Source organism: Vulpes lagopus, chromosome 21 (assembly GCF_018345385.1).
Source record: "Vulpes lagopus strain Blue_001 chromosome 21, ASM1834538v1, whole genome shotgun sequence".
Taxonomy (NCBI): Eukaryota; Metazoa; Chordata; class Mammalia; order Carnivora; family Canidae; genus Vulpes; species Vulpes lagopus.
This window is the reverse complement of record NC_054844.1, coordinates 30,445,053-30,471,509: the sequence shown is the minus strand read 5'-3', so window position 1 is coordinate 30,471,509 and position 26,457 is coordinate 30,445,053. Positions and strand designations below refer to the sequence as shown.

The 26,457-nt window shown below is 35.6% G+C and overlaps 1 long non-coding RNA gene across 1 annotated transcript in view; it reads left to right on the top strand.

The window, feature by feature from the left end:
* Positions 1 to 26,457, top strand: part of LOC121480101 — an 85,571-nt gene that overhangs the window by 32,171 nt on the left and 26,943 nt on the right. Inside the window, exon 2 of the long non-coding RNA XR_005984895.1 lies at positions 12,912 to 13,042. This is a non-coding gene — a long non-coding RNA (uncharacterized LOC121480101). The remainder of the gene's footprint in view (positions 1 to 12,911; positions 13,043 to 26,457) is intronic.

The window sequence follows — 26,457 nt, the reverse complement described above, 5'->3', positions numbered from 1 at the left end:
TATGGGTTTTTAAAAAAATATTTTATTTATTTATTTGAGAGAGAGAAAGAGAGAATGAGCAGGGGCATCTGGGCAGAGGAAGAGGGAGAAGAAGACTCCTTGCTAAGTGAGGAGCCTGACACAGGGCTGGATACCAGGGCCTTGAGATCGAGACCTGAGCTGAAGGAGACCTTTATTCTGGTGCCCCTTATTCAGGTTTCAATTCGCATTTCCTGGATAATGATGCAGCATCTTTTCAAGTGCTTATTGGCCATTTGTATATTTTCTTTGGAGAGATATCTATTCAAATCTTTTACCCATATTTAATTGGGTTATTTGTCTTGTCCAAATTCATCTTTTCTCATGTGGATAGCAAATTGTTCCAGAACTAGTTTCTGAAAAGGCTGCTTCTTTCCTGTTAAATCTTCTTAATAACTTTGTTGAAAAATAATTGGCCACAATGTAAGGGCTTACTTTTGGGCTTTCAGTTCTATTCCATTGATCTCTTTGTCTACCCTTATGCCAGAACATACTGTCTTTGTTATTGTAGCTTTATAATAAGATTCAAAATTTAGCATTATGAGTCCTTCCAATTTGATCATCTTTTTAAATATTGTGTTGGCTATTCTGGGTTCCTTAATTTCCATGTGAATCTTGGGTTTAGCTGTTCAATTTCTGTTAAAAAAAAAAACTAGGATTTTGATAATTGTGTTTAACCTATAGACAATTTGGTGAGTATTGCCATCTTAAAAAAATTCAATGTTTCAATCCATAGCTATAAGGTATCTTTCCATTTAGTTAGCTCTTCTTTAATTTCTTCTGATATTTTATAATTTTCCATGAGCATGACTTGCACTCCTTTTATTCAATTTTTCCTAAGTGTTTTGTTCTTCTGGATGCTATTGTAAATGGAATTGTTATCCTAACTTATTTTTAGATTTTCATTGCTAGTGAATGTCCCTTTCTTTTGATCTACATTGTCATGTTTCAGATGTTCCATACTGGTTTTACTATTTCTCTCTCAAAGTGAACTCTATCCATGGCATTTGTTAACACAGTGAGTGCAAAGCCTTTTTCCCAACAGCCTGAACTCCTATTTATGACCACATCCCTATTTCAGCAGTGCAGAAGGCAAATTGTTTGCCTGACATAAGAAAGACAGTAACCATATGTGAAATAATTATTTTTAAATGATGCTATAAAACCCCCAGTCCAGTTTCTGCTGGCAAGCATACATGATAAAAAGGGATTTGACACATGGCTAAGGGACAGAAACATTTAAACTCCATAGTTTTTAATTAATACACATGGATATCAAAAAGAAAAAAAAATATTTAGAGGAAGAGGTAAGAGCCCTGGTTCTGGATGCCTCTAAAAAGAGCAAATCCTTCGTGCTAGGGGTGGTAGATGATGAAGGGAATGTTATTTGGGAAAACTTCCTCCTCTGGTTTCCTGCCTGTGAATGGAGCTGAAGCATTCCAACTGAGGGTTTCTCCTCCCCTCTTTCCATATTCTGCATCTGGGGAGAGTAACTGGGCTGTCTTTCTTCAGCTGCATTCTCTTCTTTTCTCGAAAGTGCTTTGGCTACTGAGAGTATAAATCCTTCCATGTCTTCTGGGGCTGCCTCAAATGGAAGCTGCTATGGGGCAAGACGAGGGGGAATGTAAATCAGCATAATTCTACAGTTCAAGCCAAAAGTCAGTAAGAAAGATAATATTTTGCCCTCTATGCTTACTCTGTTTCATTTTGAATCTTTTTAATAAGTTATTGATAAATAACTCTGTTTTCTGGCAGTCCCCTCAGAAATTCCAACAAAAATAACAATAATGATAATAATAGCTAATATTTATCAAATACTCCTGGTATGTTTAACATTTACAGATTAATGAAATATTTGAAATATTTCTATTTCATAAAGATTGCTATGATCTATCACACATGGGGAAAAATTTTAAAGCACCCAGAGGTTAAGCAACTTATTCACAGTAACTAAACTAGTAAATACCAGAGCCGGGATATCAATTCAAGCAGTTTAGCTCAGCACCTGTACTGTTAGCCACTGCTTATATACCTATATGTGCAATTCTTAGTTTGCCAATAAGGAAACTGAGACACAGAGAAGTTAAGTAATTTGCCCAGGTTTGCCCAGGAAACAAATGCTGAAGCTAATAATGAAACTAACAGCTTCCACTCAACCTCTGAGTTCTGGTAGGTTTAGATCTTGAGGTTCTGAGTCCCAGAATAGATGGTGGGAGAGGCAAACCATTAAAAGGGTGATGCAGAGAAAGAAAGGCTCACAGACATTCTGTGTAGATTTACCCAAAGGAAGGTTACTGAGTGAGGATTCTCTCACCCAAGGCTCTGATGCACTGATCCTATTTATGTGGCCTCAATGCTACATACTTTCACATTCTTAAAGTGAAATTTCACCTGTGATGAAAGACCAGTTTAAGTGAAGTTTTGTTGTTGCATTTGTGAGTAGCCAAGGATAACATTTGGAAATGATTTAGTTTTTCGTCAATGTTTGCTTCTGACTTTGAGATAGGATGACTGGACAACTGCCTTGGTTGCACCAGAGTATTTAAGGATCCTCAAAGGTAAGAGGTGCATTGGCAGACGTGTACCTCCAAGCCCAAGGAGATTAAGCAAGACAATACTTGCTAACGAACCCTGCTTACTATTGAAAGTAGTTAGGTGCTCTTTACTTTAACTATTTGTGTCTCTTGGCAGAGCCAAATAAACATTTTCTGTTTTGGAAATCACCCAGAAATTGAAATGTCAAAGCAAAAGGATGAGAAGGGAGGCATTATTCAGAGTGAATTCCCTCCTTTTAAAATGTGTATGTGTTGGGTATGTGAAAATATATGACAGCAAATGTGCAATTCTAAATGAAGCGCAATTCTAACAAAATTCTGTGGAATGGTTGCTGTAGAATTTGATCAAAGATCTATGGCTATTTTTGAAGAACTAAATGTTATTTTTGTTTCCAAACTTTTATCTGTTGTTTGACATATACTGTGAAATGTTTCTTTTATGAGTAGAAAATGTTTAAGAAGATGCTATGTCATCCATTTCTTTCAGTCAGGACATTCTGTGGCTTCTCCTTTTCTTCCTCTGTAGTGATAAGTTACTGACTAACTTGCCCTCTCCCAAATCATTTTGAAGAATACAGCTAAGGCAAAGAAACATTTCATTTTTGGAAAAAGCTGGCTTGGCACTGAGATCACAGGGGCTACTCAAGTTTCATTAAGATAATGAAAGAACAGTATTTTTCCTGAAATTAGATTTTAGAAATACCTTTTCTGGTGTTTTTGTGTTCTTCATCATGCCTTATGGTCATGCAATCCTTATTTTCAAGTAACTCAATGTGCTTTGCAAACATTTCATTACTCTTACCTGGGTTGTGGTACTGAATTACATGTGCCATGGAAAAATGGAAAAACTTTAAGTTATAAGAATAGTTGTTTCTTTCTACAAACCAACTTCATCATATTCCATTTTCATTTTCTTGTTTATAAGGAGAGTCATTCAGTCTCAATGTAGTTTCAACCTCTGTGATAAATCAACCATCAAACAATCCACTAGCATGGAAATGAGAACATGACACCCAGATGTCCACTCCTCCATATTAAATCACTTTGTGGTTGGCTGTTTTCTTCTTTAAATTATGAGATCCTTGTGGGAAAAGATGACATTTTGTATGTCCTATTTTGGGTCTGTGTGGGGCTTTGGGGAATCACCTGGTAGATTAGAAGGGGCTGCACATAGTAGGTATAAACTTCTGCTGTTTTATGGAACTTTACATTTAATTTTGTAAATTAAACTTTAACAGCAATTGGTCAAATTTGGAACAAAAGTAAGCTTTTGTTAAGTTATAGTAATTATCACAGTTATATGTGATTATTGAATATAGTATTTTACTATGTATGATATGTATATAAGAATATGTAACAAGGCACAATAGATAAATTGTTCCCCCCCCCAAAAGTTTCTAATATATTTAGAAGAACAAACTCTGAATACAAAGTGACACAGAAATAATTGATAAAATTGTACTAACAAATGAAAAGTTCAGATCCAATTACATATATGTTTTAATACATGGAAAATATTTTATACGTATACACACACACATATACTAAAGAGCCTAAATGATGTAGAAGGGGTTCAGCAGACTTTTCTGTAAAGATCTTCTGATCAGTGGGACTGAATGTACATGGAATATATAAAGGCTTTTTATTTATTCATTTAATTCATGAACACCTACTCTATATTAGCCTGTCCTAGGTGCTAGGTAAAGAAAATTAAGGAAAACAAAGTCCTTCACCTGAATTATGGTGTATTGCTGATGATAGATGTGCAAACAAGAAATTATGTTATTATGAGCACAGTTCTGAGAATAAAAAGGAAGGTCACTTAGGCCAGGATGCTCAGCTAGCACTATGGAAAGATCCTTTGGTCTGTTGTGGTTAAAAGTGGTTTGTAGGGCAGCCCCTGTGGCGCAGCGGTTTGGCGCCGCCTGCAGCCCAGGGTGTGATCCTGGTGACCCTGTATCAAGTCCCACGTCGGGCTCTCTGCATGGAACCTGCTTCTCCCTCTGCCTGTGTCTCTGCCTCTCTCTCTCTCTGCATCTCTATGAATAAATAAATAAATAATCTTTAAAAAATTAAAAAAAAAGGATTAAAAAAAGTGGTTCGTAGAGCTTATGAGGAGTCGGGGAATTGGGGATAAACCAGATACAGAGAAACTAATTAGAAGGTCCTTGCTGTTCTTCAGGCAGTTGATGAAGCTTGTCTGATGTTAGACAGTAACAGTAAAACCAAAAATTGCACAGATCCACTACAGACAAAGAAATAGCCTATTGACTCCTACCCTGATACAATGAAAATATTGATAACCAAAGTAAAGCTCGGTTCTTCCTCACCATAGATCCCAGAGGGTGGACTCATAACCTTGAAGACCCTTTCTGTGAGCTTCTGAAAGTGTGAGAATAAATTACTCCTTTAAATACACACAAACAGGTCCTGTTACGTGCAGGCATTCTTTGTTTCTGGTAATAAAAATGCCACATCGGACACAATTCTAGACCTCCATAAATCTTTTGAGGGAGGAAGCACTATGAAAAAAATTATCTCACATAAAATAATTAGCCTGTCAAATTTAAGAAAAATCAATACAAGAACGCAGAGTTTGAAGTAACCAATTCTAATAGGGAAGAGGTTTGGGGATGGAGGTATAGCTACCAAGAGGTCTACATCTATATTGGTACTTAACAGGTCATCAGAGAGAAATGAATCCAAGCATGAGGCAGAGGTGAACAGGAGTCTTGGTGCATGGATGATGAGAAAAACTTTCCAGAATTCCTGTGAATTCCAGAGTGTAGCTCTGAAGTAATAATTAGATACTTCTCTATCTCATTTACCATTCAGAGTAAATAATAATTTACTGCCCATATTTAGGTCCACTGAAACTAGAATGAGGTTTTATACCAATATTATGGTTATAGTTTACTTTAAAAATTTTGGGGTTTCTCATGTTTCAGTTCAGGTATAAAATGTATACAATGAGGTGCATATAGGGCACAGATCATTCGTCTATTGCTTAATGATTTTTTACATATGTATACACCCTTAATGCAGTCAGTCCCATTCAGATAGAGAAAATCTCCAACACCCTGCAAGTTTTCTCATTCTTGTTGGGATCAATACTACTCCAGCCTGACCGCAAGGGGGAGAAGGTTTATTACCATACATTAGCTTTGCCAATTTTTGAACTCTCTAGAAGTGGAACCAGAGAAGTAGTGTGTACTCTCTTATGTCTGGTTTATTTCACTCAACATAACATTTGTGGAATTCATCAATGTTTTTATGTATATTTCTTGTTTTGTAGTATTCTATTATTGGAATATTGCATAATTTTAATTTTATTTACCCACTCTCCTTTGGGCATATAGATATTTTTGAATAATGTTGTCATAAACACTTAAACATTTCCCCTGGGCAATTTGTGTTAAATACTGCGGCATAGTCACTGTGATGACTATGTATATGTATTAATTAGTGTCAGGCAATCTACATATTAGGTGCTGTCAATTGCTGTAATCAAGGATTCACATCTTTGGCATTGTCACTTATCCTTTTTAATCAGAACAGCTCCATTTTAGAAGCAGCTACTTCTGAAGTACATGTACTGCATTATTTAAGGCACTCAACAATTGAATTTTTGATACAGGGATTTACAGCTGAAATTAGTTAGTGGTTTGCTAATTCGCATAATGAATGTTAGAAATGGGATCTCATTGATGAAAACAGTGAAAATAAAGATAAGAAGATTAGCTCAAACATTTTAGACACACTCTCCACATTAATTGAGCAGGATATATGCACCTAGCAAACCTGGTAGTTTAGGTGCTTGAGAAGGGTGCTAGAGACTTTGATTCTGAAAGAATTCTTTCTCCATCTATTGGCATGGAGGATTTTGGTTGGCTCACAGTAATTATAAGCTGCCTTTCAGTGCATAGAATTTTGCATCTAGAATATAGTTATATTTGCCTCAACTATTCGTGCAAGATCAGATCAGTATCCAAAAAGAGAGAGAGAAAAATGGGCATTTATCAAACTGACAGAACAGGTTATGTAACCATTTTGTTCCTTCTTCTAAAGAATATTCATTCCATAAATGTTGGTATGTGGTAAAATTTGTTCTGAAATTTGCTTTCATTATAACCTGCTGAGGTGTTTGTGGGAAGTAGCTAATGTCACCTTCCCCTAATTTTCCATAACCCTGATTCACCAAAAGCTCCTTAAAATTGTGCATGACCAACCTGTTTTGAGTAGTACAGTATTTTTGAATTGGATTTAATTCTCTACTCTTTCAGGGATAGGAAGATACAGGGCAGAGTGGAGTTTCAGTAGTTTGATCTCTTCTTGATTTTGGGCTCTCCAAGTGTTTTATTTAGTCAGTGAGATGTTGGAAAACCTTATGAATGCACAAGAAGAATCATGCCCCAGACAGCCCAATGGTCCCGAGAGAGAGCAATAAGGAGCAGAACCCTCTTAGTAATATCAACCTGAGGCAAAATCTCCCCGATGACCTACAGATTTATGAGGGTAAATGATTTTAAGTAACTGAGTTTTGTTCTTGTCATTTTATGGAGTCAGAAGTCAGAATTATTAAGGTATAATATCGTTGCAGTAAGTAAATTCATCCTTTTGAAGTGTAGTGTTTATGGATTTTGAAAAAATACACACAGTCACATAATCACCATCACAATCAACATATAGAACACTTCTATCACCACTGAAAGCTCTCTCATCCCCCTTTTAGACAATCACTTCCCTTCACTCTCAGTACCTGGCAACTATTGATTGGTTTTCTGTCTCTTGCGGTTTTGACTTTTCCAAACTGCCACTGCCATGAAGTATATAATATGAGGATTTTTGGGGGGGCTTTTTTACATTTGGTGCAATGCATTGGAGATTCATCTGTATTGTTGCAAATATTGATGATGTGTTCTTTTGAGTTTCTGAGTAGGATTCTGTTGTATGCATTTATGAGTTTGTTTTTCCACGTAGCAGTTGATAGATATTTGAAGTATTTCCATTTTTTGGAATGTTAAGAATAAAACCAGTTAGAAATATTTACACGCATGTTCTTGGGAGGACATACAATTTTATTTCTTTTGAGTAATATCTGGGAGCAGAATTACTGAGTTGTTTGTTAAGTGTATGTTTAACTTTATAAGAAAACTCCTAAACTGGTTTCCCTAATGATGGTACCATTTTACATTCTACCAAAATGTATGAAATTTACAGTTACTCTATACCTTCAGCAATTTTTGGTACTTCCATGTTTGGAGTTTTTTGACTGTTTTGTTTTGGTTTATTTAGCCATTGCTATAGATGTGAAGAGGTATGTCACTATGGTTTCAGTTTGGATTTCTCTAATTATTGATGTTGCACTTCTTTTCATATATTCATTTGCCATCTACTTTTAAAGTTTTAATCTTCTTCGGTGAAATATTTATTAAAATCTTTTGCCTATTTTTAAATTGGGTTGTTTGTTTCCTTCTTCAGTTCTGTGAGTTCTTTATATATTCCAAATACCAGTTCTTTATCAGATACATGTTTTTCAAATATGGCCCAAAAGAAGAAACAGGAAGAGGCGACATTGGGGGGAGAAACCAAGAATATGATTACTGATTGGCAACTTACATCTCAGAATACATCAACATGTGGGAATCATTGATCGGCTGTCCTCTTGGAGCTACCTACAGCATGATGGAAGGGTCCACATTTCATCCTCTTGATTACCTTTCATTCAACTTTAAAAACGTTAGCAGTGCAGAGCAGCTTGACACACTGAACTGCAGATGATCACAAGGTTCAATTTTCATGTATGTTAAATGACACTTAGCGACTGCTCTCTTGACAGCTATTGCTTTAAAGAGATGGCTTTCTCTAACATCATTTTTTTCACCTGTTGCTTAGCAACACTGCTTATTTCACTAGCAAGGTACCTATGATGCATATTGACCTGAACAGAAACACATCCTCAAACAATAGAAGACACAAAGGGGGAGACTGTTCTGGTTTCCTAGTTTGGTTTCAGGGCTAGCACACGGCCCTTACTGTTAATGATATTAATGTACAAGTTAACCATTTTGTTTCACTTTTGATAACATGTTTTGTTTGTATTGATGCTGATTATTTTGCTCAAGCAGCTATATGCCAGCATTTAAATTTCTTATGAAGAGCCTTTCTTCAAGCCGATTTTCAAACAGGAAAATAATCTGTTATTTAAAGTATGTTGAAATAGTTTGGCTTTACTTGAAAACTCCTCTAATTGTAATCAAAATATTAGGAAAGAGTGTCATAAAATTGTGTCTGTGCACTTGAAAAATTGAACATACTAACTTGAAATGATATGACATATTCAATAACATTTTGGAAAAATGTGGCGCTGTGTACTTCTGGCTACATACCTTACAGCCATTCCTCCCATTCTCAGGATTTCTTTCTTGTTTACTTACCTCCCAATAGAGCAGCTAAAAATATTGAATAGTCACCTTGCTAGCTTCCATTGAAGTAGGATTTCAGAATGTGATTCAGTCTTGGCCACTGGGATCTGAGGGATAAGTATGACTCAGTCTCTCAGATAAAGTTTCTTCCTTAAAATAAACACAGGAGGAAAACATCCTCTGTCCTTAGACATTGTTACTTCATGCCCTTCCAGAAAATGTGGCAACCATCTTGCAGCTATAAAGTGATAAGCCTAAACAGTATCAGTGAAAACAAAAAAGTTTAAGTGACTCAAATAGAGTTCAGACACTTTATTCATCTAATGAGCATGAGGGAGCATCTGAAGAGTGGCTGACTTCACAAGTCAAAGTGGGATTATAGTTTTATGGGCTGAGAAGAAGAGGCATGGGTCTGGTGGATTTGGTCAGGTAGCAGTATTCACTGGACTGATTGGAGATTCTCAGTCTCCCTCTCACCTTCTTCTTTAATGCCTCTTGCTTGAGATCATTGGTGAATTCCAAGAAGGATGCTTTTGAGAGCTGCTTTTATAAGTTATTATAATTATTGTTACATATTATTATCAGTTAACCTTCAGGAGAGGGAGGGAAGTAACTAAATATATAAAGACTGAAAGAAGAAAAGAGGTAGGAGACAAGGAGAAAAGAGAGGAGAGGGAAACTGAGTTTGCTCTGCTATGTCTTCTACTTTAATCCTCTTACAAGATCAAGCCAATATACCAAAAATGGTGAAGCAGAACAATGAGTCCTCATTATATTGCATAACAACTGGACCAATCAATACTGGAGCCAGAAAGAGCCTGAAAAGGGACTAGCCTCACTGAGGATAATTTTCCTATCTGAAACTTACCTGATTTGAGATGCTAATTACATCTACAAAGTCCCTTCTCAAAGCAACTAGATTCCTGTTTGATTGAATAAATGGAAAAAGATGAGGGTATGTCAGGGGCTAGGAATCTTGAGGGTGATCTTATAATTCTGCCTAAAGCAGTAAAGTCTTATAAGAAATTTTAGTATACTATATAGCAACTTAGGTGTTCAGGATATATTTTTATTATATATATTTATTATGAAAGTTTTTGCAAAACAGTCATATACTCCTACTTAGACCTACAATTAACAATTATTATATCAACATCTATCATTTATATAAATGATAAAACATTTGTTTTGTCATATCTATCTTTCCCTTTATCTATCCATTAATTCATTTTATATTTTTAATGCATTTCAAAAGAACTTGAAGGCAACATATCCCCTAAATATTTCAGTATGTAAATTGTTAATTAGAATTCAATATTGCTAGGGTTTTCTTTTGATGTATAAAATTTGCATACAATGAAATACACAAACCTTAATTGTTCTATGTGTTAAGGATTTTTTTCTAATTCCCCTCCCCCAACTTTATGGAGGTATCATTTATATATAATTTAGCAGTTTAAGTGTATAGTTTGAAGAGTTTTGACAAATATACAAACTCATGTAAGCCTCACCACAACTAAGATATAGTACATTACATCATCCCAAAAAGGTTCCTCTTGTTCTTTTGCAGTTAATCCTTTCCCCTCAACCTGGCTCCAGGCAATCAGTCAAAAAAAAAAAATGTTTAACCAGGCAGTCCAGGTGGCTCAGTGGTTTAGCACCAACCTTCAGCCCAGGGCATGATCCTGGAGACCTGGGATCGAGTCCCATGTTGGGCTGCCTGCATGGAGGCTGCTTCTCCCTCTGCCTGTGTCTCTTCCTCTCTCTCTCTCTCTCTCTCTCTCTGTGTGTCTTTCATGAATAAATAGAGCAAATCTTTTTAAAAAAATGTTTTAACCAAAATGAATCACAAATAAGTAGTTATATAGCAAAGATAATAAAAGTCCATAAACAAATAAGATTAAAAATATTAACAATGAAAATAAAAAGACAGGCCAATCAAAATGAAGAAAAATGGAAAGATATGAAATTTACAAGAAGCATCTAATTAATGGCTAAAAGATATTTAGTCTTCTTAGTAGTCAGGGAAATAAAAGTCCAAACAAAAATAAAATGTTCCTTTTTTTACCAATCACAATGTAAGGACATAAAATTAGTTGTATTTCTAATGTTGAGAAGGTGGGGAAATGGTAAAATGTGAATTGTTATAGACCTTTGATAAAAATAATCAATCTGGTGATAGCCAATAAAATCAAATCTACTGGCTAAAATGGCCTAATGTTTCCCTCAGCTTGATTGAACTTTTGACAGATTTCTTCCTGTCTCCTGGCCCCTGATCTCCTTTTCACTGTGGCCCTTATAGAATCCAGATGTCCTAACCACTGAGGGCCCTATTCTCTTAGAGTATTTAATTTGGAAAGCTTGTAACTGTAAATCTTTCTCTGCCCCTTTGAGGTGTAAATTTTTTCAAAAGTCTTTTGTCAGTTTTACAACCCAGGGCTATCTTTCTCAAGGATCTAGGAGCCATTCTTTTGAAATGTACTCATCTGGGAAGATAGTACCCTTTCCCCCTAATCTCTGTGGATGGTAGGAATGTAATTTCAGTGGCTGCCTTCCTTCAAGTTGTAAAGTTATCTCCTGTCATGAAGATAGGAGGACTGTGTACTTTTCCTTTGGGTAAAGCTAATGAGCAAACATAGATGGCTTGTGATTTCTGTAGTCCCATCCCAGCTCTTAAACGCTCCTTTTGTTTCAGCAGAATTGAGTGGACTTAAGTTGTGTTCTCTCTCCCCTATTGCAATAGCTTTGAATAAAGTTTTCAGTGTCTGATTAGCTTTGTCTGGTGCAATTTTTGTTTTAACACCACATATACCCTTCAATCTGGCAATCCCACTGCTGGAAATCTATCCCTTAAAAACAAAAGCATGGAATTTAATTAACACTGGTTATCTTGGAATGACTGTAAGAGGATGATAGAAAATAAAGAAAAAGTTATTTATAGAATCATGTCTCTACTGAAAGAGCATATATAATATGGTCCTCTTTATATAAACTTGTATATATATGTATATATACACATTCATAAAGAGATACTGAAAAAAATGTTAAAAATAAATTAAATAAGCATTAAAATTAAACAAAATAATGAAATATACCTTGACATCCTCCCATGGGTTTAAATGATTGTTCCCTGCTTTTGTTTTTAAAGTGTTGTTTACTATAATTTATCATAGGGATTTTCTTATTGAATAATATTAATTAATGTGTCTGTTTCCCTCACTAGCACACAACACCCTTCTAAACAGAGTGTGTCATTTATTTAATTATCTCAAGCACTTAAAACAGTGTATACAATCTGTTAAATGGTCAAAAGATGATTGGATTTGAATAAAGTTGATACCAAAATAATTTTAGGAAGACATATGAGGACACAAACAGAATAAGGAAATGGATCTTTAGAAAGTTGTGGAATTGGAGAATTTTTCAACATATTAAAGTTGCCTGTACTATAAGGCATAATAATACATCTTAGTTTAACAAACTTCACATTTGGTTGTGTGTGCCCTACTGTTCATTGTTCAAGAGATATCCAGGTGAATAAATTCAGGCCCCTACTCTTGGGGACTTAATGGTCTCATGGGTATGCAAACATTGATGAAGTAGTATACAGCTTAATGAGCACAACATTAGAAGTAGCGATTGAGATATTACAAGGTTAAAATGAAATATCTCATGTCAAAACACTTTCCAGGATTTACAGAATTCTATGTGTTCTAGACTTTTAACAGTATTAAATTCATTTTTATAGAAATGTTAAATATATAAACATTTATATATAAATGTTTATATGTTTATATATAAATGTTTTTATAAACATTTATATATAAATGTTTATATGTTTATATATAAATCCTCTGTTAAAATATAAACCGGACTAGCCAGTCACAATGTCTTAATTCTGATTTCTCTTCAGTGACATGCAATTCCTTGCTGCAGTGGGCATTCCAAAAATCTGTTAACTGAAGGCACAGATGAATGCATTAGCAAATGAATGAATGATTGTTGTTCAATCAGCAGTGGCTTTCAAACACTAATGTATACCAGGTAAGCCTGCAGAGATTTTGATTTAGTTTATCGGGTAGTAAGGGCCAGGAAATTTATGGTTGGCACTTGTTAATTCTAATGTATCTGGTGTGCAGGTCATCTACTGAGAAATTCTAGCAAAGGCTGTAAGGTTTTTGTTGCACTTAATTATCTTGTCTGATTTTGAAAAGCAAAGATAATCAGGACTTAACATTGTGCTCTAGCTCTTCCACTCCTTTTCTCCAATTGTAGTTCCTCAATTGGGCACATCTACAAGATATGCTGGTAGGCTCTATAAATCATATGTAGCACATATTATGAACATTAGTAAAAAATTGATTCAATAACCTTCTAGATTATCAAAGATCTCAAAGGCTCAAACCATATTATAATGTAGGTTCTGGCACCACAGGTAAAAGTTACCTTATGTTTTACTGAGAGGAATGTAGGTTTTGACAGTTTGTATTAGCTAGCTACCATTTCTGGACTTCAGCTTTTCTGGTTCTTCTTAACTAAAGGCTACCTAGCTTGGTTTTGCCATCTCACCATTCAATATGGAGATTTGAACTTCTTTTTTACCTACTTACTTAGGCTGTATACTACAAAGTTAATGGGAGCAGTCTGCCAGCTTCACACTGGGGTCCTTTGAAGAAACAAGCTAATTTGAACTTCACTTTTTTTTTTTCAAGTGTTTGTTTAAATTCCAGATAGTTAATATACAGTGTAATATTAGTTTCAGGTGTAGAAACTTCCATATACTTCATACAACCCTGTATGCTAATCACAAGTGCCTTTCTTAATCCCCATTACCCATTTAATCCATCCCTTTTCCCACCTCCCCTCCAGCAACCCTCACTTTGCTCTCTATAGCTAAGAGTCTGTTTCCTGGTTTGCCTTTCTTCCCCCCCACACACTATGTTTGTTTGTTTTCTTTCTTGAATTATACATATGTGTAAAATCATATCATATTTTTCTCTGACTTATTTGCTCAACTTTATACTCTCTAGATCCATTCACATTGTTACAAAAGACATGATTTCATTCTTTTTCATGCCTGAGTAATATTCCATCTTCTTTATCCATTCTTCAGTCAAGAGACATTTGGGCTTTTTCCATAATTTGGCTATTGTTGTTAATGCTTCTATATTCATCAGGAGGCATGTATCACTTTGAATTAATATTTTTGTTTCCTTTGGGTAAATACCTAGTAGTGCAATTGCTGGGTCATAGGGTAGTTCTATTTTTAATTTTTTGAGTTACTCTTTTCCAGAGTGGCTGTACCAGTTTGCATTCCCACCAACAGTGTAAGAGATTTCCCCTTCCTGCACATCCTTCTCAACATCTGTTGTTTCCTGCATTGTTAATTTCAGACATTTTGACATGTATGAGGTTATATCTTATTGTAGTTTTGGTTTTTATTTCCCTAGTGGGAGTGATATTGAGCATTTTTGAATGTGTTTGTTGCCATCTGTATATCTCCTTTAGGAAAATGTCTGTTCATGTCTTTTGCCCATTTCTAACTGGATTGATTTTTGGGGCTGAGTTTGGTAAGTTCTTTATAGATCTTAGATACTGGCCCTTTATCAGATGTATCATTTGCAAATATCTTCTCCATTCTGTAGTTTTCCATTCCTTTAGTTTTTGTTGATTGTTTCCTTCACTGTGTAAAAATTTTATTTGGGTGAAGTCCCAATAGTTGATTTTTGCTTTTGTTGCCCTTGCCTCAGGAGATATATCTAGTAAGAAGTTGGTATGGCTAATGTCAAAGAAGTTATTGCCTGTGTTCCCCTCTAGAATTTTTATGGTTTCAGATCTCACATTTAGGTCATTAACCCATTTTGAATTTATTTTTGTGTTGTAAAAAAATAGTCCAGCTTCATTCTTCTGTATGTTACTGTTCAGTTTTTCCAGCACCATTTATTGAGGAGACTGTTTTTTTCCCCCATTGGATCTTTCCTGTTTTGTCAAAGATTAATTGACCATTTAGTTTTGGGTGTATTTCCAAGTTTTGTATTCTGTTCCATTGATCTATGTGTCTATTTTTGTGCCAGTACCATACTGTTTTTATGACTACAGCTTTGTAATATAACTTGAGGTCTGTAATCGTGATGCCTTCACCTTTGCTTTTTTTTCTTCCCCCCCAAAGGTTGCTTTGGCTATTCAGAGTCATTTGTGGTTCCTTACAAATTTTAAGATTGCTTGTTCTAGCTCTGTAAAAAATACTGGTGGCATTTTGATAGAGATTGCATTAAATGTGTAGATTGCTTTGGGTAATATAGACATTTTAACGATATTTGTTCTAATCTATGAGCATGGAATATTTTTACATTTCTTTGTGTCATCTTCAATTTTCATCTGTATTTTATGGTTTTTCAGAGTACAGATCTTTTATGTATTTTTTTTATTATTAAAGATTTTATTTATTTACTCATGATAGATACAGAGAGAGAGGCAGAGACATAGGGAGAGGGAGAAGCAGACTTTCTGTGGGGAGCCCAATGCGGACTCAATTCCAGGACCCTGGGATAACGACCTGAGCCGAGGGCATGTATTCAACCACTGAGCCACCTAGGTGCCCTGATCTTTTATGTCTTTGGCTAGGTTTATTCCTATGTATCTCATTGTTTTTGGTGTAATTGTAAATGAGGTTGATTATTTAATTTATCTTTCTGCATCTTCATTATTGGTGTATAGAAATGCAAAGGATTTCTGTACATTGATTTTGTATCCTGAGACTTTGTTAAATTCGTGTACCAGTTCTAGCAATTTTTTGGTGAAGTCTTTTGTGTTTACTATCTGTAGTATCATGTCATCTACAAATAGTGAAAGTTTGACTTCTTCTTTGCCAATTTGGGTGCCTTTTATTTCTTTGTGTTGTCTGATTGCTGTGGCTAGGACTTCTAGCACTATGCTAAAAAACAGTGGTGAAAGTGGACATCTCTGTCTTGTTCTTGACCACAGAGGAAAAACTCTGTTTTTCCCCCATTGAAGATGATATCAGCTGTGGGTTTTTCAAATATGGTCTTTATTATGTTGAGGTATGTTTCCTCTAACCCTATCTTCTTGAAGGTTTTTACTATTTTTTTTTAATCATGCTGCATTTTGTCAAATGCTTTTTCTGCATCTATTGAAAGGATCATATGGTTCTTTTCTTTTATTAATGTGGTGTATTGCATTGATTGATTTGCAAATACTGAACCACCTCTGCAGCCCAGGAATAAATCCCACCTGATCATGGTGAATAATTCTTTTATTGTAGTGTTGGATTTAAGGTGCTAGGACCTTGTTGAGAATTTTTACATCCATGTTCATCAGGGATATTAGCCTGTAGTTCTTAGTGTAGTCTTTGTTCAGTTTTGGTATTAGGGTAATTCTGGCCTCATAGAATGAATTTGGAAGTTTTCCTTCCTTTCCTTTTTTTTTTTTTTTTGGAAATAGTTTGAGAAGAATACATATTAACTGTTGTTTAAATGTTTGGCATATTCACCTGTGAAGCCATCTGGCCATAGACATTTGTTTGTTAGGAGATTTTTGATTACTGATTCCATTTCATTGCTGGTTATCAGTCTGTTCAAGTTTTCTATTTCTTCTCATTTCAGTTTTGGTAGTTTATGTCTCTAGGAATTTATCCATTTCTTCCAGATCATTCCATTTGTTGGCATATAGTTTTTCATAAGATTTTTTTTTATAATTGTTTGTATTTCTGTGGCATTGGTTGTTATTTCTCCTCTCTCATTTGTGATTTTATTTATTTGGCACTTTTTTTCATTTTTTAAAAAAAGATTTTATTTTTAAGTAATCTTCGTACTCAACATGGGGCTCGAACCCTGAGATTAAAAGTCCTATGCTCCACCAACTGAGCCAACCAGACACTCCTCTCTTTTCTTTTTGATAAGTCTGGCTAGGGGTTTATCAATTTTTATTAATTTTTTTTAAAACCAGCTCCCAGTTTCATTATCTGTTCTATTGCTTTATTTTGTTTTAGTGCCTATATCATTTATTCCTGCCCTAATCTTTAGTATTTTCCTTCTACTGGCTTTAGGCTTTATTTGTTGTTCTTTTACTAGCTCCTTCAGGTGTAATATTAAGTTATTTACTTGACATTTCTCTTGCTTCTTAAGATAGGCCTGTATTGTTATGTACTTCCTTCTTATATCCAATTTTGCTGCATACCGAAGGTTTTGGGCCGCTATGTTTTCATTTTTTCCTATGTATTTTAAAAATTTCTTCTTTGATTTTCTAGTTGACCTATCCATTTTTTAGTAGCATTCTGTGTAACCTCCAGGAATTTGTGGTCTTTCTCAATTATTTCTTATGGTTGACTTCGAGTTTTATAGGAGTGTGACTAGAAAAGTTGCATGGTATGATTTCATTCTTTTTGTACTTGTGTGAAGTCTAATTTGTGACCTAGTAAGTGATCTATTCTGGAGAATGTCCCATGTGCCCTTGAAAAGAATGTGTATTCTGCTTCTTTATGATGAATGTTCTGAATATATGTGTTAAGTCCATCTGGTCCAGTGTGTCATTCAAAGCCATTGCTTTCTTGTTGATTTTCTGCTTAGGTGATCTGTCCATTGCTGTAAACGGGGTGTTATAGTCCTCTCCTATTATCGTATTATTATCAGTGAGTATCTTTATGTGGTTATTAATTACTTTATATATTGGGTGCTCTCAAGTCAGGGGCATAAATATTCATAATTGTTAGATATTCATGTTGGATAGTCCCCTACTTCATCTCTTATTACACTCTGGTTTAAATTCTAGTTTGTTTAATATAAGTATTGCTACTCTGGCTTTCTTTTGACATCAATTTACGTGATTACATAAATGTTTCTCCATCCTCTCACTTTCATTCTGCAAGTGTCTTTAAATTTAAGATTCAAATGAATCTATCATAGGTTGAACTCTACTTTTTATATCCTCCTGGAAACAGGAGAAAAATCTCAGCCTAAAGTCCAAAAGAAGAAGCTCTCACTAAATATCTGGAATCCCAAAGACCCCATTATGTCAGGGAATATCAATAATGAATACTCCCCATCCACACCCCCACTTCTAAGAGACTGCTAGGTAAATCAGCTGTCTTTCTAAAATATTTTTTAAGTTTTAAATTTTTTTAATTAAAAACATTTTTAGGGGGATGCCTAGGGCTCAATGATTGAGCCTCTGCCTATGGCTCAGGGCGTGATCCTGGGGTCCAGGATCCTGGACTCCTTGTGGGAAGCCTGCTCCCCCCTCTACCTCTACCTCTGTCTCTGACTCTTTCTCTGTCTCTCATAAATGGATAAATAAAATCTTAAAAAAAAAAAAAACACCTTTTTTTTTTTTTTTGGTATATCAACTCTCTTTGAACCTTACATATATGCTTAGCAAAGGTGAAACAAAAACTATTGAGAATATGAAACATAAATCAATCCTCACATTAATTTGCAGTCCAGATTCTCTCCTTAATGTTTTTCAGAATCCCAGGTTAAAAATTTAGAGTAGGCTGGAAGTTACTTTGACCATGGTCTTGCTAGAAGAAAAATCAATTGTTCTCCAAAGGAATCAACCTTAATTTCAGAACATCAGATTTTTCCCACGGACCAATATGAGAGGCATATTGAGTCATTTTTGTTCACTTTGGATAAATCAAGCATTGAATGGCATTGAAGTTCAATCTTATGAGAAACATTTTTCTTCCACTTGAATAAATGATGATGATTATGTGTAATCTCAGTTCATTTTACATCATGACACCCAAAGTAACCATTAACTAAATGAAAAAAAAAAAAAAAAAAAAAAAAGAGCTTCCCTAGCAATGGATATTACAAATAAATAGGAAAAGATATCATGGACTTAACTCTCATGTAAGCACCACACATATTAGGTAAACATTACATATTAAGGACCTCACATCTACAAATTAAAATATCTGCTGGAAAACCATGAAATAATTTGATGATCCAAGTTAAATTACTGATAAAAATGAGATGCCATTTTATTATATAATAGAGATATTTTTTTTTAAAAGATCAAGAGATTTCCTAATTCTCTCTTTTTTTATTTATTTATGATAGTCACACACAGAGAGAGAGAGGCAGAGACACAGGCAGAGGGAGAAGCAGACTCCATGCACTGGGAGCCCGACGCGGGATTCGATCCCGAGTCTCCAGGATCGCGCCCTGGGCCAAAGGCAGGCGCCAAACCGCTGCGCCACCCAGGGATCCCAATAGAGATATTTTGTATGTGGTTTGTTTTGCTTTGCCACTGGCTATTGTTACTTATTATTTACTCTTTAGTCTTCAGGCTTCACTCTATGAGTATAATTGGCTCATAAAATAAAATTTTGAATGATGCTTCTAATTTGTGTTGCTTCACACAAACTCATCCAATTTATACTAAATATTGATAATTTGAATTTTTCCTTAAAAAGTTAATTGTTTATCAAAAGTGACTGTTTTTATTTTTCATTGATAGGAAGCCTTCAATTCTTCTAATTATTGTAGACAAAACTTCATATTTTTCAGCTTTCTGGACTAGAGCAAAAGAATCATTGATCAAATACAATCTAGATTTAAGATATTGTCATCTTTACTACATTCAACTTTTCCCACTGTTTGTATAAAAAAGAAAAGCCCTCACAATCTCAGATTTACTTGTGCTTATACAAATTCATATTTTTTATTTGTAATAAGGCTGTTTGATATTGCTTCTGAAATTCTTTTTTTAAGGATTTTTATTTATTTATTTGAGAGAGTGAGCAAGAGAGAGAGAGAGAGAGAGAGAGAAGGAGCAGGGGGTGGGGCAAAAGGAAAAGGAGAAGCAGACTCCCTGCAGAGCAGGGAGCCTGATGTGGCGTGGGGCTCAATCCTGGGTTAGGAACTAGCATAATTTGAAGACCACACTTTGAAAAACACTGGTCTATGACTTTTTTTAAAGCAAGCCCCACCCCCAGGATGGAGCCCAACATGGGGCTTGAACTCATAATCCTGAGACCAAGACCCAAGCTGAGATCAAGAGTCAGATGCCAAACTGATTGAGCCACCTAGGCACCCCTGGTCTATGATTTTTATGTTAGATTTCCATTTGTGAATTTCTACTGCATAATCCATTTACTTTATTCATACTTAGATAATGTATGATTATCAAATGTTTGTGGCATTTATGACATTTAAAAGCAAATTGAGGGGATCCCTGGGTGGCTCAGCAGTTTGGCACCTGTCTTTGGCCTAGGGCGTGATCCTGGAGTCCTGGGATCAAGTCCCACATCAGGCTTCCTGCATGGAGTCTGCTTCTCCCTCTGCCTGTGTCTATGCCTCTCTCTCTCTGTGTCTCTCATGAATAAATAAATAAAATCTTTTTTAAAAAAAGGAAATTGAGCAAGTACATATCTAATAAAGAAGAGATTCATTGGAATTTTTTATAATTTTCCATATTTACTGAGGCTGCAAACGGATATCTGACAGCGATCTGACAACCCAAATAGACAGGGTAGGGATTTATTTTCAGACAAAAAAAATTTAAGTTTTGAACCTGAATGTCATTAGACAGGATCACACTCTCTTGTTCTGCTATGTGTTTATCTACTCCCCATATCCAGCTTGGATTCTCCATGATGCATATTACTACTGGTCCTTAAAGTCAGAATCTGAAATTCCTGGTTTCTACTACATGTATATGTTATGTGTGAGTGTCAAAGTCTGGGATATACTATTGAGAAAGAGAGAGAGAGAGAGAGAGAGAGAGAATGTGTGTGTGTGTGTGTGTGTGTGTGTGTGTGTAGGGCTGGGGGAGAGAGAAAGAGAAATCGAGAAAGAGAGATACAGAATAAGGGCAGAAATCATATAAGTGCCCACATCTGTTAGCCACCACACTCTGGAGGAAAATATCTGCTTTATCTGTCATTTTGAAGTTTAACACAGAGTTGCAAAAGTTCTGAGCTACCTTTAAACAGTGTTTTTGTTGTTTCTTATTTCTACCCATACATTGAGAAAGCAAGATGATGCAGTATGAATATAGACTGGCGAGGGCACATAGCAATGGAGCTTTGTGAATATGAGCACTATTTAACCTCCTTTAATTCTTCATCTTGCTGTTGAAGGTAAGGAGAATCTGATATTTAAGGTAGCCTGTTAATGCAAGGGAGAACAACAAAAGTTTCAGTAAAGCATGACAATGGTTTTTGCTTTAAAAATTGGTGATAGGCAAAGCTGGTGTTCAAGACTGCAGTAAGCTCTAGTAGTGTAATCTAGAAAGCAACAGACATGCAAGGAAACGCTAAAATGATCTATGACCAAAATTATAAAAAGAGAAACTAGCTTCCAAAGTCCATAACTAGTTTTCTGTCCAGACTTTGGTACAATATGTGATGGCAGGGCCAAAGGATTTACGCAAAGGCGTGCATAAGGTAAATAGGGCTCTATTATCAAATTTCTAATACTGGCATGAAACCAATACTCCTCTACTGTAATATAAATAATACTACTTCTTTTCCATTTAGGTTATTTAGTCATACTTCTGGTATTCTTCAGCATTGCTATCATATATGAACGTATCACCAAAACTATGTACATCTGTTCATTAATGACTTCACATGCACCTCAGTTCACATTGTTCATTTCTATTCTCAAATTCTATACATGGTAAAGCAGTTAATTATCTATCCACACTCTAGGTTCAAGTTATGTGACTCCAAAAGCATTCACCTCCACTCTACTATAGTAGCTTATGCTCATAGACACACTCTCGACCTTGTCATCACTAACAACTAATCTGTATTTGAAAAGTGAAAAACTAACCTTTTATTTTTAGCCATATCACTTCCTTATTCCAATTTGACTCCAACAAGTCCTATGATCTTTACTCCTCTATTGCCTTCTCAACACTTAGGTCCTGGACTCTTATTCTATCTAGCTTGGACCACACACCCCACCAACCACTCCAACCAGTGTAGTGCCAGTGCCCCGAGGGCCCTTGCCTCCTAGCTATTAGCACCACGCTCTAACCAACTGAGCTAACCGGCCAGTTGATCTTTGCCTCCTAGTTAAATCTCAACCTTCGAATCTGCCTGTTTTCTTCTACCCAAGCTTTCAAACAATACTTGAGAAAGATCAAGACTGGAAATGCTACAAATGACCTATTTCCCATTTAAGCTCACCTTTGTCTTTAGTATTGCTTTACAGTATGTTTATGTGTCTCTAAGAAGTTACTTCTGTAGTTTCTTAGAAAAATGTTTCAGTTATTCACTATTCTCTGCAATTCCCTAATTCCAACATTTTGTCACTCTAATATATCCAAGATGAATACATATCATTACTCTACAGTTACGAAACTATCCTAAAAAAGGGATATTTGGACATGTGGTATTTTCTCCAAGGTCTTTCATGCCAGCAAATCTGTAGTTTTCATAAGGAAATACTTTTTGAATGTAGATAGGGAATTAGCCATTATTTCCCTCATCTGAGACTTCCCCAGAGAAGACTAACCTGTTTAGTTCTTTGGTATATTGAAGATTCAATTACATCCTTACTCCAGAGAAATGTTTGTTTATTAAAGCATCTTAGGGCCTACCAGACCAAGTAGCTCGCAGTTAACAATGTGTTATTGTCTTACTTTGCCTTCTATTAATTATTTCTTATATATTCACTGTGCAAAGAGGGAGCCAATTTTCATCTATCACTTTAATAGCCACAGTGTGTAAGTACTCAGAATAAAAGATAACAAAATTAATCATACTTCCTTTCCTTGTTTGGGATTTACTTTTGCAGCAAGAAAGAGAAACTTATTAAGCAAACTTAAATAAAAGTAAAATTTTGTTTTTATTGAATACAGATCTACAAAGGACTCAACTGTAAGAAGTTTAGTCAGACATCAGGGGAAGTAAATTAACCAGATGACAATTCCCTCCAGTGGTTTTTTTTTTTTTTTTCTTTCTTGGGGCTACTGGTTATCTCAACTCTGCTAAATAATCTGTTTCTGTTTCTAAGAAACAGAATGATATGTATAATAGTATCATTTAGGTAAATTAAAGATACATGAACATAAAGTAGCAGCAGTCATTTTCCAAGAACATAATCACATAAAAAGATGAATATTTTCAAAAATTAAGATGATTATCTCTAGTGGTAAGAAGATTAAGCATGAAAAAAATGGAAATAGAAGAAAATAAAATAATCAGGCAAGAGAGGGAACTTTTCCTACCTAAAGATTAATATATGCCATAAACTGAGGAGTATAATGAACTCAATTCTCCATTTGATGCCCAAATCAGCTAATGAACCAAAGTAGAAAAACAAAGAAGTGGAGGTATGACTTACATATGTAATTAAGCTATTTCCAGGATATTCATAAAACATATGTATTTAGAGGCTTGCTTTGAGGCTCCTATGATGCATTTAAGTGATCTATTTTTCCCATTTCTTTTTCTTTCTGAGATGGAGAAATCTCTTCTAAGCTTTTCTGTTAATCCATGTTATTCTTAGCTAATTCCTTTGCCTTTGTCCTTTCTTTCTCGTGTTTGTCAGTTCTATTAAATCCTTCTAGTAAATACAGCTGGTTCAATTAATCACCATATTTGGAATTTGAAGCACCTGTAAAACTGCAACTTCTAAATTTTTAAATATATTTGCCTCAAGGATTTTAGATAAAACTATTGTAGACCTATAACTTCTCAATGAATTGAATCCTTTATCATTATGTAGTAAATTTTTTATACCTATCTTGTCTTAGGACTAATATAGCTACTCTGGATTTATTTCACAATATATGCCATTTTCTATTCCTTCAATCTTTCAAAAAAATTTTTAACTGTGTCTTTTGTAAAGAAGATAGATAAGGATTTTTTAATACCCAATCTGAAAATTTTATGTCACTTAACTGGTTAAAAATTTCATGTCATTTAACTGGTTAAAGTCTATTGACACATATTGTAATTTTAATCTTACTAATATTTCAATTACTAATTATATTTAATTTATAAATAACTAAGATGCTATCATTTTATGTTATCATGGATTTACCAAATGATTATTAATTTATTTAATCAAAGTTAAGGGAACCAGTGGGAGCTGTTAGGGCATTCAGGCTCTAGCACAGGTGGGCATCACCCCAACCTTGGGCCTGAAGGGGTTTGGGAAGGAAAAGCTTTTGTCAGAGACAAGTTGAAAAAGGAAAAATCCTTAGAAAGATAATAGTTATAAAGGGAGGTAGCCACTTCCAAATCACACAACAGTAAGAAGAGCCAGAGGAAAAACACCCTGACATTTCTCTTTTCCTCCTTGCTCCTATAATAGTCTAGTTCTTAAATTCCAGCTTCCTAGCACCACAGTGGCAAAAGGCAAAGAGCCAGAGAAAGGGGAAGGGAGAGGAAGAGAGAGCTCAAAATCACAACTGACTTCAAGTTTTGACTTGTTCAGGGATCCCTGGGTGGTTCAGTGGTTTGACACCTGCCTTCAGCCCAGGGCCTGATCCTGGAGTCCCGGGATCGAGTCCCACATTGCTCCCTGCATGGAGCCTGCTTCTCCCTCTGCCTGTGTCTGCCTCTCTCTTTGTGTCTCTCATGAATAAATAAATAAAATCTTTAAAAAAAGTTTTGACTTGTTCTCCTAATTGAATAATCTCTTATTTTGCTAAATTTCAGCTTGACAGGCTGCATATTATAAGAAAGTTCAGATCTCTGGATGCTTGGGACTCAATTGGTTGAGCATCTGCCTTTGGCTCAGGTCATGATCCCAGGGTCCTGGGAGCAAGCCCAGCATCTAGGGCTCCCTGCTCAGTGGGGAGTCTGCTTCTCCCTCTCCCTCTGCAGCAGCCCCTGCTTGTGCTAGAGCTCCCTCCCTATCTCTGTCAAATGGATAAATCAATCTTTTTTTTTTTTTTTTAAAGAAAGTTCGGATATCAAAGCATGATTTGAAAAAAGAGGGCAAATCGAGATATTCTGCTGTTCTGAAAAATTGGGGGATGAGAATGAAAAAAGGGATGAGGAAGAAAGAAAAAGAAGAGAGACACATTGAACACTGAGAGTGTTCTGGCATCAAATGTTTGTTGAGGTGGCTACATTTTATTTAATGTCAGGAGGAGAGGGCTAGCTGCAGAGATAAACTTTATTTCCAGGAATGAGGAAACTAGCCATCAAGGAATTGGAGGGAAGAGCATTTTGGGCAGAGAAAACAGCAAATACAAAGCCTGAGGTTGCGATGTGCTTGAGGTCTTCAAGAAACAAAGTGTAGGTCAGTAAATCTGGAGTTGGCAAATGATGGGTTGAAGATTAGGAGGCTGTCACAGAGGTAATTGGGAATCAGATCACACAGAGGCCTATAGGCTGCTGAAAGCCATTGGAGGATTTTGAGCAGCAATGTGACAGGTTATGTTTATATAGGATCCATCTGGCTGCTGGTTGAGAATAAATTGAAAGCAAAGGCAAAGAAAGAGGAAGGAAGAGGGCTGGAACCAGAGTGGCAGAAGGAGTGTTTGAAAATGGACAAAGTTTGAGTATATTCAGAAAGTAGAGCTCATAGGTTTTGCTAATGGACCAAATGTGGGGTGTGAAGGCAAGGAAGTAGTTCAGATGAGCAGCCTGAGAACTGGAGTTGGAATTTTCTACATACGTCATATCGAGTATTCTTTGAGTTCTGAAATGTATACATGTTCCACGTCTGGGTTAATGTGGACGAGGTAAAACGGCAGCATCACTAGAAGTTGAAATGAGACTAAAAATTCTGTGGAAGGGAAAACACAAGAGGTGGCCGAGAAAAGAGAAAGCCTTGGAATTCACTGAAATGCTGTAGAGGATATGGGACTTCTCAAGAGATGTGAGATGGAGATTGTGAATTTTATTTATGGTATCAAGGGATATGATGACTTCAGTTGACATTTACACCTTATTTGGTGAGAACTTTCCAGTAATAGCCTAGCAAATACATGGGCAACTTAAATCTGAATGTTTCTGCCAAAGCATGGATAAATATTTGTATTTTTTAAGAATTCATTAATTTGCAATTGAGAGAACTGAGAGGGAGAAAGAAAGGAGAGAGAGAGAAAGAGAGAGTATGAGCAGGGGACAGGGGGAGAGGGAGAAGCAGGTTCCCTGAGCCGGGCGCCCGATGCAGGGCTTGATCCCAGGACTCTGGAATCATGACCTAAGCTCAAGGCAGATGCCTGACTGAGTCACCCAGGAGCCCCAATATTTGTATTTCCATTTTTTGAAAAAGAAAAATAAGTTGCAAATACCATACGTAAGTCATTCATTACCGAATCCAAATATATATTCAATCTTTCCCCTCAGACTTTCATCTTTAATGCTCTGTAATCTTCTCCATCCTGTTTTCTTAAGGCATGAATTATGTATTTTACAATATGATTCTTCTACATCCTCTAGTTTGCCAAACAAAATGCAAAAATAAGAATAGCAGTAATAATTTGAAATGCAAATATAATATTTACATCTATCAACAAATGCT